This window comes from Ictidomys tridecemlineatus, chromosome 6 (genome assembly GCF_052094955.1).
Source record: "Ictidomys tridecemlineatus isolate mIctTri1 chromosome 6, mIctTri1.hap1, whole genome shotgun sequence".
Taxonomy (NCBI): Eukaryota; Metazoa; Chordata; class Mammalia; order Rodentia; family Sciuridae; genus Ictidomys; species Ictidomys tridecemlineatus.
The window spans coordinates 105,298,389-105,312,025 of NC_135482.1; the positions used below are offsets into that span (position 1 = coordinate 105,298,389).

Genomic DNA, 13,637 nt, shown 5'->3' on the forward strand with positions numbered 1-13,637 from the left:
ATTCCTTTCAGAAAAATAAAAGGGTTTGTTCCCTCTCTCAGATTTTGTACCCCAGCTTTTCTTCTATGAACAATGAGTCGTCTTATAGAGTACTCCTCCTTCCGACATTAAACTTGACCCTTTTCGCACCTTCCACACACATATTCCTCAATCTCACGCGGTAACTTCACTGATCCCTGTCTGCACTGCTGCTTTAAAAAAAAAAAACACACATACACACACACACACACACACACACACACACACACACACCAAACAATCTCCCCCAAAACAGAGAAAACAGGCAGAAATGAACGTTGAGACTGCACTGAACGTTGAGACTGCACTGAACAGTATGGTCAAGTCTCTTGATTTGTTGTTGTTTTGTTGGTGGTTTGTTGTTGTTCCTGCTACTTAGAATCCTAAAGGACAAAACCCTAATAGACATAATAAACATTTTGTGACTATTCCCTATTCTGTTTCTCTATCTCTGCTCTTGTTTCTCCTTCTTCCTGAGTAGCACCCTGCTCTCCTTTGAATGCCTCTAAATCTCCCGCAGCTTGATGTGAATGCACTTACTCTGGTTCAACATTTGGAGACTGCTTTGCTAAGGAGATTTGCAGACTGCGTGGGATTCCAGGTTTCTAAATTCAGGATTTTATGGCAGGGAATGATAGGCTCAAGGGGTCTTCGAGATCTCTGGGGTGTTATTCCCCTTGGACACTCAAAGGGATTAAAGTTGTTAGGAACTCAGCATTTGTGATGCAAGCCCTCTCTCAATAAGCGGTCTGAAGATATTCATTCGGCCCATATTTCTTCAGCCCCAGCTATATGGCAGGCATTGTTCTGACACCAGAGACCAGGAATAACTAAGATACAAGGTCTCAGACCTCATGGAGCTCACATTCCAGTGAGAGATGTGGGCAATAAACAAATACTCCATGCATAATAGCTTCAGGTAAGGAAAATCAAGAAAAGGGGAGAATGACAAATACAAATTTACAGATAGGAAGGGCCTCCATACAAAGGTATCACTTGAACAGAAGACTTCAAGAAGAGAGACAGGGAAGAGCTGTAGCTCAGTGGTAAATTGTCTGCCTACCCTGCATGAGACCATGAGTTCAATATTGAGCACCACCAGGAGGTAGGGGATGAGAATGTGGGGTACAGGGTACACTCATACATTGTTGATGGGACTGATGGGTTGTACTAATGTACAACCAGTCTGGAAAGCAGTATAGAGATTTATCAAGACTAAGAATGGATCTACCATATCACCTAGCTATCCTATTTCTTGGTATTTATCCAAAACAAAATCAGCATACTATAATGATCTGTGCCTACCAATGTTTATAGCAGCACAATTCACAATAACCAGGTTATAGAATCAGCCTAGGTGTCCCTTAATAGAAGATTGCATGAAGAAAATGTTACACACACACACACACACACACACACACATACACACGATAGAGTTTTACTCAACCATAAAGAAAAATAAAATTATTTCATTTGTGTAACTAGATGGGACTAGAAAACATCATACTGAGTGAAATAAGCCAGACACAGAATGTCAAGGGTTAAATATTTTCTCTTATATGTGGAAGCTACAGAGTAATAAGGAAATTTTTTAAAAGAGCAGGGAGAGATCTCACGAAAATAGAAGGGAAAACAGTGGAGGAGAGGAAGGGGAATGAAAGGGAGGGAGAAGGGATAGGAAAGGAGAGGAACATCATGTTTACGTATGAACACATCATCATGTATGAACACATCATGTATGAACACATCATCATGTATGAACACATCATGTGTGAAAACACATGTTTTCCACTTTTATGTCTAGCATACCAATTAAAAATTAATCAGCAAAAAATGAGAGTGAGGAGCAGCAAGATCAAACCTAAAGATGTAAGAGTAAGGCAAGGACAAGTTTAATATATTGGGAAAATAAAATAAGGCCAGTATGGAGAGAAAGAAGAAACCAATAGAGGGCAAGTCAGAAGGGTAGACAGGCGATAGATAGGCAGGCCTCAGAATATTTCTCTTTATTCTGAGTGCAGTGAGAAGATGTTGAAGGGCTTGCATCACTGTGGTAACATGGCTTGGATATTTTAAAGATTACTGTGGCTACAAAGAGCAAGACACATGGTTGAAGGCTGTTAAGTGGCATAAGCAATGACAACTTAGTCTAGGAAGATAGTGGTGAGCTTGCAAAGAGTGGTTAGGATAGGACGACAGTTACTAACAGAGATGGCAGAAATGAAGAGAGAAAGAGAAGAAATGTTAACATGAAAATGCAAGAATGTCTCTTAGGCTTGTAGACTTAGACCAGATGGATGGTGGTGTCATGTACTGCAGGTGTGTATCGGACCACCTCTCCTGCCTGAATGTGGACTGCATGAAGTCTCGGAGCTTGTGTGTCTTGGTTATCACTGCACTGGGCAATTTAAGTCTCTCCCCCAGACTCTCCACCTCACCTTTCTTCCTGCCCTATATCTGCTTGCCCTTCCACAGGTGCTGAAAAGCCAACTCTGTGGGCAGCTGAGTTCTGCCTCCTGGGTTGACTACACTGCAGCAAGTGGAATCTGAATTCCTCAAGTCTGTGAAAAGACCCAGGTGAGCAACACAGCCACCTAAAGGTATAGTATTAGCTCAGCGGACCAGTAGCAGCTCACCCAGTGGGCAATACAAGGTAGGATGGAGCCAGTAGGCAAATCCCCTCTACTTTTCCCCTTTCATGGCTAATCAACCAAGCACATGACCTAGTGACAGGCTGTGTCTCTGTAAGCTCCTGAAGCAGTGACCTGCTTCATGACTTGTCACCTTGTATTTGCATCTTATTCTCCTCTGTCTTGCTTTCCCTTTTCCTTTATTCTTACTGCTTTGAGTTCATACCTCTCACTAAAGCATTAGCTCCTGAGTACTGTTTCAGGTTTTGTTTTCCAGGGAACCTGAACTGAGGCAGGGAAATCAAAACTTCATTTTGGAACCTGTTAAATTTGAGAGATCTATTTAATATCAAATAAGGATATTGAACATGAAATTCTCTAGAGTTCAGAGAAAAAGTCTGAGTAAAATCAAGATTTGTCATCCTTAACACTGTTGACATTTGGGCCAGATCCTTTTTTGTTCTTATTGCTGTGGAGGGCTATCCTGAGGATTTTAGGATGTTCATCAGCATCCCTGAATTCTACCCACTAGATGCTGGTAGCACCTGTCCTCAGTTGCAACAACCAAAAATATCTCCAGCCACTGCCAAAGTCACCCTCAGGTGAGATCCGCTGGGATAGATGTTAATTAAAGCCAGAATACTGGATGAGAGCACTTGAACATAAGGGTAGAGAGAGAAGAGGAAATGTGCAAATATTGTGCTCTAGATGCTGTAATGCTAAGAGGTCAAGAAAAGAAGGACTGGAGAAGGTGTGACTGGTGTAAACAAACCAGTGCTGCGGCTGTAAAAACAAATGAAAACTGTGTCAAGAGGGCAAGATCAACTTTGCTGCCTACAGCCAGTATGATAAGAAAAATGAGAAACTGAGCATTGACTATCAGACCAGGAAAAATGGAGTTGAAAAGAAATTGAGGGAGAACTGATGATATTGGGTAAAAACAACTCTTGAAGTTTTGGGTGTCAAGGGGAGCAGATGACTAGAGTTTTAGGCTGAAGGAAGATGAAGGGTGAAAGACTTCTTTAGGATGAGAGCTCTGACAATACACACACACACACACACACACACACATATTTAAAGATAGAGAAGAGAGAGAGAATTTTTTAATATTATTTTTCAGTTTTCAGGGGACACAACATCTTTATTTTTATGTGGTACTGAGGATCGAACCCAGCGCCCTGTGTATGCCAGGCAAACGCGTTACCGCTTAAGCCACATCCCCAGCCACAATATATTTTTATGCTAATGGAGAGGATAGAAAGGAAAAAATTTTGGTGCAGTAGAAAGAGGAAAATGATTGGGACATTCTTGAGAAGGCAAAAGGAGAATGAGATCTGAGACCCCAAAATTTGGATTGGCCTTGGATAAGGACAGTTATTCTACAGGAGAGGAAAGGGCAGAGAAAACACAGGGTCAGACGCAGGTAGCTGAATAGATGTATCTGATTGGTGGACATCACTTATGCCATCAGAAGAAATTTTCTCAAGAGAGATCATCAGTTAAAACTGAGGGTGGGTAAAGAAGTCGTGGAAATTGGAGATGAAAACTGTGAAATAACCAATAGGAGAACAGCAAAGCAAAGAGATTAGGAATGCAGCCCAGCAGGATCAAGGACTCACTCTTGCTAAGGAACCATGCTTTTAAGCAATCAGACCCTGGGTGTTTCAGAGAAACTTGGATGAGGGTCATGGTAGAACTGATGCTGATGATCTTTTGTGGAAAATGTGTAACTAGTTCTAAATATAGCATCCTTCTTGGGATTGTTTATTTTTTATTTTTTATGATCATTTTATTTATTTATTTATAGTTTTGTTGATTTTATTTTTTAAATACACATCAGTGGAATGCATTGCAGTTCTTATTACATATAGAGTAGAATTTTTCATATCTTTGTATATAGAGTATATTCACACCAATTCATGCCTTTATACATGTACTTTGTTTTTGTTTGTTTGTTTTGCATTACCATTCATATTACACATGGGAGCAGGGGATTAGCAAGGGCAGTGGAATGTGATGGACATCATTATTCAAAGTACATGTATGAAGACTTAAATTGGGTGTCAACATACTTTCTATATAAACAGATATGAAATATTGGGATTGTCTTTTTTTAAGTGTTGTGTAGTAGAAAGGCAAGAGGTGGCATGAGAAGATGTGGTCTTACCAGACAGGATCTGTCCCTGAGGGCTCACCTCAGATTTTGCAGTGTTACAAGCAGAGGAATGGTGATCTTACAAAGTCCGAAGTGTAACTGTAAGAAGTAATATACAATAAGGAGGAGTTAAGAAGAGTCACCAAGGATTGAAGATAACAATGAATATCACTGGGGTACTCTTGTTGACACTTGTGATTTGATTCATCTGTGGAAGATCCCCAGGGGCCTGTGAACCCTCTGAAATAGTGCATATCTATAATCTTATTTCTCAGGACAAGATCCTTAAGTAATTTTTATCAAAAACTCAGAGAGATTACACTAGAACAGTTAAAAACCTGAATTTTTAAATTAGAGATAGATTCTAATTCAATCTCTCTGATCTTGGATAAATCCCTTCGTCACTTTACATTCTCATCCCCTTATTTACCAATAAGGAGATGGAACTTTACATATGTAAGATGTAGTATCTATATCACAGGCTATTGTGAGAATAAAATGCAAATCAAATTTTGGTCGGTGCCTGGCACAAAGTTTATGTTCAATGAAATACCAGCTTCCAAAAAAGAAGAAGGGGGAGAAGGAGAAGATGACCAAACAAGTCAGGAACTACTCCATTAGAAGGATCTTTGACATTCACCAATATTTACAAAGAAAAAAAATAACAATTTCTAGATATTTAACAATCAGAGAAAAGAATAAATAGCCTTACCATCAGGAATCTTTTTCATGTAGCTTGGGGTGGTGGCACACAACGGTAATTCCAGTGATTCAGGTGGCTGAGGCAGAAAGAGCACAAGTTCCAATCTAGTCTCAGCGACTTAGCAAGGACCTAAGCAACTTAGTGAGACTCTGTCTCAAAAATTAAAAAAAAAAAAAAAAAAAGAGCTGGGGATGTGGCTCTGTGATTAAGCACTTCCAGGTACAATCCCCAGTGCAAAAAAAATTACATATGTATATTCACATATATATGTGCATATATATACACCCACATACATAATATAAATGTATATATATATATATTTGTATACAAATATACATGGCAACACTGGACAACACGCAGGTAGGCAAGTCAGAATGCTGATCTTTTAGAAGTGGGAAACAAATGAGATGTGTGTGATTGACCTGGCTTTCTGCCTAGAGGTACTTTCCAGAAGTGGAACCCAAGCAGAGTCTGACAGTTTCATGAGCCAGGGGTTAGAGTCTGGTGAGGCTGAGGCAGCTGAAAGTCGTAGGCAAAGTGCTAGAGAGGAAGGGCCCACACAGAGAAAAAGCAAAAGAAATCCACAAAGTTCTCCCATTGAGTCTGTTACTGAATAATAAACCACACATGGGTAGGATAAAACTCTATGAGGCCAAGTTATTTAATATTTAAAAATTAGTGCAATTCACTGAATTGAAAGAATCACAGGAAATTCTCAGGAGATTCAGAAAAGCTCTTTGAGAAAATTCAACATGCATTCATGATTAAAACAAAACATTCATCACACTAGAAATAGAAGGAACTTCCTCAACCTGATGAATGACATCTACACAAATAATGTACAGCAAACATTATACTTAATAGTAAAAAGGCTAAATGTTTCCTCCTAGGATCAGGATGTACTCCCGTTGCCTCTATTCAACACTGCATCAAAGGTCCTCACCAATGCAGTAAAGAAATAAAAGGCATGTGGATTGGAAAGGAAGAAGGAAAAGTGTCCTTATCACAGACAAGCATGATTGTGTACATAGAAAATCCTAAGGAATCTACAAGAATGCTATATGAGTAATAAGTGAATTTAACAAGACTAAAAGATACAAGGTGAATATATAAAAAAACAGTAGCATCTCTACCATTTACAATAACATCAAAAAACTTGAAACTTAGATTAATGTAAGAAAATATATTACATGCAAACTGGTACATGGAAAATTGTAAAATATTGCTGAGACTGTGGCTCAGGTGGCTGAGACAGAAGAATCATTAGTTCAAAGCCAGCCTCAGCAATGGCGAAGCACTAAGCAACTCAATGAGACCCTGTCTCTAAATAAAATACAAAATGGGGCTTGGGATATGGCTCAGTGGTCAAGTGCCCCCGAGTTCAGCCCCAGTACCCACCCCAAATATATATATATATATATATATATATATATATATATATATATATATATATATTTGATTAATATATATATATATATATATATGAGAGAGAGAAATGAAAGAAAATCTAATTAAATTGAAAGATATACTATGATCATGGATTGGAAGAGATTGTTGTGATATCAGTTCTCCCCAACTAACAAATATTCAACTTAACCACAATCAAAATATTAGGAGGGGGCTGACATTGTGGCTCAGTGGTAGAGCACTTGCCTGGCATGTGTGAGGCCCTGGGTTTGATTCTCAGCACCACATAAAAATAAATAAATAAAAATTAAGATATTGTGCCCATCTACAACTAAAAAAGTTTAAAAAGTTATCATGCTGATTCTAAAACATATATATGAAAATACAAAGAACTTAGAAAAGCTAAAAGAAGTCATAAAAACTTAGATGTAGGATTTATATTACCTCATTTTAAGTCTTTCTTTAAAGCTACAATAATCAAGGCAGTGAAGTATTGATATCACCCTTATAATTCAAGAATAAGGAGACAAAAAACAAATTAAAAATGGTCAATTTAAATAGATATGTCACAATAGAACATAGACTGTGTGATTCCATTCATATGAAATTCTAGAACAAGCAAACACTGGTCTGTCGTTTCATCCCTGGTTCCAGGGATGAGGGGATTGACTGCACAGGGGCATAAAAGGACTTGTAGGGTCCTACATCTTGATTGTGATGGTTACATAGGTGTCTGGTTTTATCAGAAAATACCTCATTAAAAAGTCAATATTTAATTAGATTGAGCTTACAGAAGAAGTTTAGAAACCTCCATAATTTTCAAGGACTTAACCTGCAAAGGTTTCTTTAAAAAACTGCTCTGAGTTGTTCTTGAAAGGAAGAGTAGATCAGTATGAAGGACTGGAAGGATATTCTGCCATACTAGAACCATTTGGGCAGGCTCAGGGCTTGAAGGGAGATGGCATTCAGAAATTTACAAAAAGCAATTATTGTGCACCTATGATAACTCAATCATGGTACAATACATCAGAGACCAAGAAAGAATCCCTGAATTCTAGTTGTACAGAAGTTAAGAGGCAATTTACAATGTAATAGACAAACACATTAACGGAACAGGTTAAAAGTGTATTAGGAAAATTGGCCCCTAACCAAGCCTTGGGAGCAAGGGAAGAATTCTCAGGAGAAGTAACAAAATAATAAGCAATATAAAGTAGAAGGTATGGAAGTGGGAGTGCCTTACAGAATAAAGGCAGCAGCAGACTCTAAGGCTCTAATGTGCAGGTGAGTGCTGAGCATGCTCAAAAACCCAGAACTGAATAGAGCTGGAGAGTCAAGGCCAGGAGATGAAGGCCAAAAGAAGAGACCAGAGAAGTTGGCAGGAGCCAGCGGAGAAGCCCCTTGTGAGTGACTGCGGAGGCCCTCTTGGCTTCCTCCTGAACTTCCCGGTCTCCCCAGCAGAACTCCCTTCCACAAAACCACACACCAGAAGACATCCCCACTGCTCCAGGTGTCTTCTTTAGGAATTGGCCTGTGGCAGAAGTCTAGCCCAGGAGGTGTGAGGGGGAGTCTGCTGGAGGTCCTCAGAAAGAGGTTTCCTCCGTGATAAGAGGAACCCATAGAAAGACTGCTTTCTGTTCATTCTCTAGATGTCATGTCTGAATGAGTCATGGCTAGAACCGTCCTGTTAACAGCCCCAATGATGAAGCCAGCATTGACGATGTCATAGCAGAAGAGGAGGATAAAAGAATCTGGAATCTGGGGACGTAATTGAGCCACTGAGTCAATCAGCCATGAAGATTGCTTACCGTGGAAATGGTATACGGTTCAATAACTTTCCTGGTGGCTAAGTTAGAGTGCAGCTCGCTCACTAGACCTCATTAAAGAACTTCTCATTAAAACGTTTAAACAGACGTGCACAGTATAGATGATATTTGGAGAAATCATTTTGATGTGGAGATTGTGTCAGAACTCTTTCTTGTGAAATATGTGACCCAAAATGATTTAGACAGGAAAAAAAAAAAAAGATATTTCCTGGCTAAGAAAATTGAGCACTTTTCAACAGGTCTGAAGCTTCAGGAAGGTTTGATCCAGTTAAATTTTTATCCTTCTCTGTTTCTCCATTCTTCTAATCCTCAGGGCAGACTCTACTCTCAAGCAGGCCCCTGTTGTGTGTGCCCCCAAAATGTCTTCCAGCAACTTCCGATCAAAAATTTCAGAGTACTGTTGAAAAGGATAAAAGAAGCCAGACATGGTGGCACATGCCTGTCATCCCAATGACTCGGGAGGCTTAAAGCAGGAGGATCACAAGTTTGAGGCCACCCTTATCAGTTGAGCAAGGCCCTGAGCAATTTAGTAAGACCTTATCTCAAAATAAAAAGTAAAAAAGACTCAAGGTGTAACGCAGTGGAAGAGCACCCCTGGATTCCATCCCTAGTATCAAGACAAGAGGAGGAAAGGAGAACAAGAGAAGACGGATGCTAGGGAGATGATTGACAAGTGTGTAGAATACTGGGTGATAGAGTAAAAAATGGCTCCCAGGTCTCTGGCTTTGGCATCCCAGAGAGACATGCAGAAAGAGGAGAAAGCACTTCAGAAAATCAGTTAAGATAAGAAATGTAGTGAGATGTAGTTACCAACTGGTCCTTCGTTATCTTGCATGGAAACGGCACTTTCAATGAAGTAGTAGGAACAGATGCCAGATTGCAGAATTCATGGAGTAAGCAAGTGATGTTAGGGCAAGTTGCCATTCTTTAAAGAAACTTGGAACTACAGGGCAGGAAAGAGAAGGGAAGATAATAGTTAAGGAGTCCATTGGATGGAGGGCTTTTTTCTTTTTCTTTTTTTTTTCTTTTTTTTTAAAAAAATGTGGGAACAATTTGAGTATGTTTAAATTGCTAAAGACGGTAAGTGAAGAAAATATGAGAAAGATCAAGTTCAAACAAAACAGAGAAAATAAATGAGATAATTAATATAGAAAGATCTCTGGGAATAAGGAGTAGAGGGATCCAGGGTACAACTAGAATAATCTTAAAGAAGAGTCTGGGACCATTTCCTTGTGATAGAAGGGAAAGGAAGGATGGAAGAAGTGTACGACTGCATCTGTAATGGAAAAGTAAATTCAGGAAACTGATGGAGAGGACCCTAAAGGTTTCCAGTTTCTCAGAGAAGTAGATGTTAACTATTGCCAATCACATGAACAGGCACCATAGAAGGTGGAAGCTAGTCCCTAAGAAGCACAGAAGAGAGGATGGATTGGGAAAGCCTACAGAACCTTGATGCTGTCCCCACCCCAACTGGAAGATTCCTGCTCCTTTACTGCAGACTCAGTCTTACTCAGTGTCAGAATCCAAAGGCTGGAAAATCTGTTCAACTTTTGTCCATGAGATGACCTCCAGTGCACTCTGACTCCACCCCAGATGGAAGCCCAGAAGTCTTTTCTCTCTTGTCCACCCACTTTCTAATCCATTGCCTCCCTCTCAGGATCCCAGAGTCATCCTTTTCTTCCCAGGGGTAGAGTGGAGAGAAATTTCCATCTCTTGTGCTAAGCCTACAGGGACTCACGTTTATACATCTAGTAGTAGCTCAACGAATGGTAGGGCCCTCAGTAAAGGTCCTTGCAAGAAAAGGTAGCTTCTCCCTAGCTAATATCAATCAATTCTCATAGTAATAAGCAAACTGTGTTATTTTGGAAAAGGCCCCCACTCTACCAGACATGAGATGTAGAAATGAAAAGGGAAGATATGGAATGATCACAAGAAAGCATCAAAGACCCAGTTGAGATAAAAAGGAAAAAGCAAAACAAAACAAAACAAAAAAAAAAAACCAGGATTCATTTGTGTGTTTCTCCAAAAAAACAATTTAGCATCTCAAGTGTTAAGCAGAAAAAGAAGTTGATAGTATTAGGTAAAAAATTGTGAAAATAGTTGTTAAAGTGATGTACATGGTCATAAGTATAAAATAGAGCTGAACATAGATCATATTTTTACATAGTTTGAATGCCCCCCCCCAAAAAAAACCTCATGTCGAAGATAACTGCCATGGTACAGTACTAAGAGATGGATAGATAGGTCATGAGGGCTCTGCTCTTGTGAATAAGTTAATGTCACTATGTAGTGAGTAGATTAGTTATTGCAGGAGTAGGTTCCTGATAAAAAGATGAATTGGGAGGTGGAGATGTAGCTCAGTGGTAGAGTGAGGGCTTTGCATGTGTAAGACCCGGGGTTCAATTCTCCAGTTTGGCTGATATTTCTCTTTCTGGGTTGCTTGCTTCCTTGCCCTTCGTCCATATTATATGATGCAGTATGAAGGCCCTCACCAGTTGCCAGTGCCCAGCTCCTGGATTTCTCAGCTGTAGTACCTTGAGCCAAATAAACTTTTTTTGTATGAATTACCAAATATATGGTAATCTGTTATAGCAACAGGAAATGGACTGAGACAATTTCTAACCAAAAATACACATGCTAGGAGTGTTTACATCTCAAAATGATTTTTTAGTAAGAGTTCATCTGCCTAAAAGACCTCTATTGCCTGATTTTCTCCATATTGTAGCAGACTCAGAAATGTCTTCAGAAGTAAAATTGGAGCCTGCTTTAAGTATTCAGCCCAGTAACTTACCAAATCTCCATCACAAGAAATGCTACTCATAAAAGATTTTTGGAAAGACATAACTTACACCGTCCAACACGATAGCCATTAGCCACGTAAGGCTGTTTACATTTAAATGGATCACAGCAAGAGTTGGGCTTGTGCTCCTCAGGCCCTGGCCTCACAGCAAGTGTGTGACAGCCCTGTGCAACTAGTATTGACCATTCCAGACAGTGCAAACAGGACACCTCCACATCCTAGAAAACTGTATCAGACAATGCTGCTTTTGAGAAGCTACCCCTGGGTCACTCCAGGCCATGAGTGAGCTCATGCAAGGGGAGCACAGTTTGGATGCCTCATAGAATTGTTTTTATGTTTTTAGCCTGCAATGAGGAACATCCAAAGAATAAAAGCCCTTTTCACTCATGATGTAACTGTCGTCAGGGCTTCATGGAAAACATCATTCACCATGTCACACAATGACTTCTTTTATGGAGATCCCTGGAAGACATTCTCAGTGGCAGAGAAAGCAAAGGTACCTTTGAAGAATTAGCTGTTTTCATCTCATGATTCTTGAAGCCAATTGCACTTGCCTGGTTGCCCTCCGGTAAACATAGAGCCACATCTGAAGCCTACATTCAGCAACCAAATAGGACACCATGGTGTTTATTTCTCTGCATGTATATGTGTATATCTGCCCTTATTTCCCTCTAAAATTTATTTAATTTTTGAGTTGTACTTTTTAAACCTCACAAATTCTTCCCAACATAACTAACCAAAACAAATTTTTGAAAAGAAAATATAAGAAGATAGAACCATCATATGCATACACATATATCGCATGCATGCCATTATCTCTCATGCACAACTGAGATATGCATCCCTGGATGAGAACATTAATAAAAACACAGACCCTTAAATATAGCTCTTAAGCACCATAATTCATCACTCTGGTCATTCTCAGACACCCAGCGCAGTGGCCTAAACCATTGCTTTTCTGTTTATAACATCAGTCATCACCAAGGTGACACTGTCATGTGACAAATACTCAAAAATATTAAAGCACTACATTTCCAGGGACTTGACCTCACTAACAGGTAGCTTTTGCTAGCAGGTTAGTAGGCAAAGCATAGAGGCAATTTTAATGGTTTCCAGAGTGGTTACAGTGAGTGTGTGTGTGTGTGTGTGTGTGTGTGTGTGTGTGTGTGTGTGCGCGCGCGCACGTGCATGTGTGTGTTTTAGTGAGTCATTTATCATTTTTTAAAATCCTAATCATTTAGGAGCATAATACTATTGCTCTTGCTTCAGACTAATGAAACCTTCTAAAATGCCAGTCTTACCTCTTTGCCTGATTATATGACATACAGTTTACTTACGTGATACATTAGTTCACAAATAAATACAGTGCTTATTTACCTAACATAATTAAAGAGAGGGATTTCATAGAAAAGTTAAGTAGACTTCAATTCATAGTTTCCAAACCAATCTTGTTTCTTCTTTTTTTTCACATCTTATGAGAGAGGGAGAAGGGTGAGGGGACTATTCTCAATATCTTGCATTTTCCGACCTTTTGTCATATCAACTTACTCTTTGCAATATTTACAAGGCACATGTCTTTTTGCTATTGATAAGGCAAGAAAAGAAGCACTGCCTATACCCTCAATAAATTTATAATCTTCTTTGTTGAGGAGACAAGACTTTTCTGAATGTAAAAGGCAGGAAGTGAGTGGTACAAATTCAGGTGACCTCATGTGACCGAGTAAGCACTTGGGACAAGGGACAGGTGGTGCACACTGAGTGGGCTGCTGGGGCAGCTTTGCAGACGTGGTGATCTTCCAAAGCTCTGCTAAGGGGAAGAGAATCATGCTGTTGATGAGGGAGGGGAGGGGAGAGCAAAGATGCCACCATGGCAGCCCAAGGACCTTTCAGGAGACGATGGACAGGTCAGTCTGGTGGAGGCATGCTCAAGTGGAGTTGCTAATGAGCAGTGAGATGACAGACTCAGGCAGGAGGGAGAGGCAAGACCACAGAAGGAACTGCGAAAGCCCCAAGCAGTGGGCAATCCACGCTTGAACAGCCAAGCCGTGTCCATGCCACACCAATGACTTTGAGCCTCAGAAGAAATGTCAGAGCCAAATTG

General features: G+C 39.9%; 1 protein-coding gene across 7 annotated transcripts in view; it reads right to left on the bottom strand.

Moving 5' to 3' along the window:
• The window catches only part of Kcna6 (potassium voltage-gated channel subfamily A member 6), a 206,154-nt gene that overhangs the window by 109,840 nt on the left and 82,677 nt on the right, over positions 1–13,637 (bottom strand). For all 7 annotated transcript variants that reach the window (XM_078015378.1, XM_078015373.1, XM_078015376.1 and 4 more), the window contains exons 2-3: positions 5,516–5,582; positions 4,816–4,902 (exon numbers count right to left, since the gene is read on the bottom strand). The gene's annotated coding sequence lies outside the window, so the exon portion shown is untranslated. The remainder of the gene's footprint in view (positions 1–4,815; positions 4,903–5,515; positions 5,583–13,637) is intronic.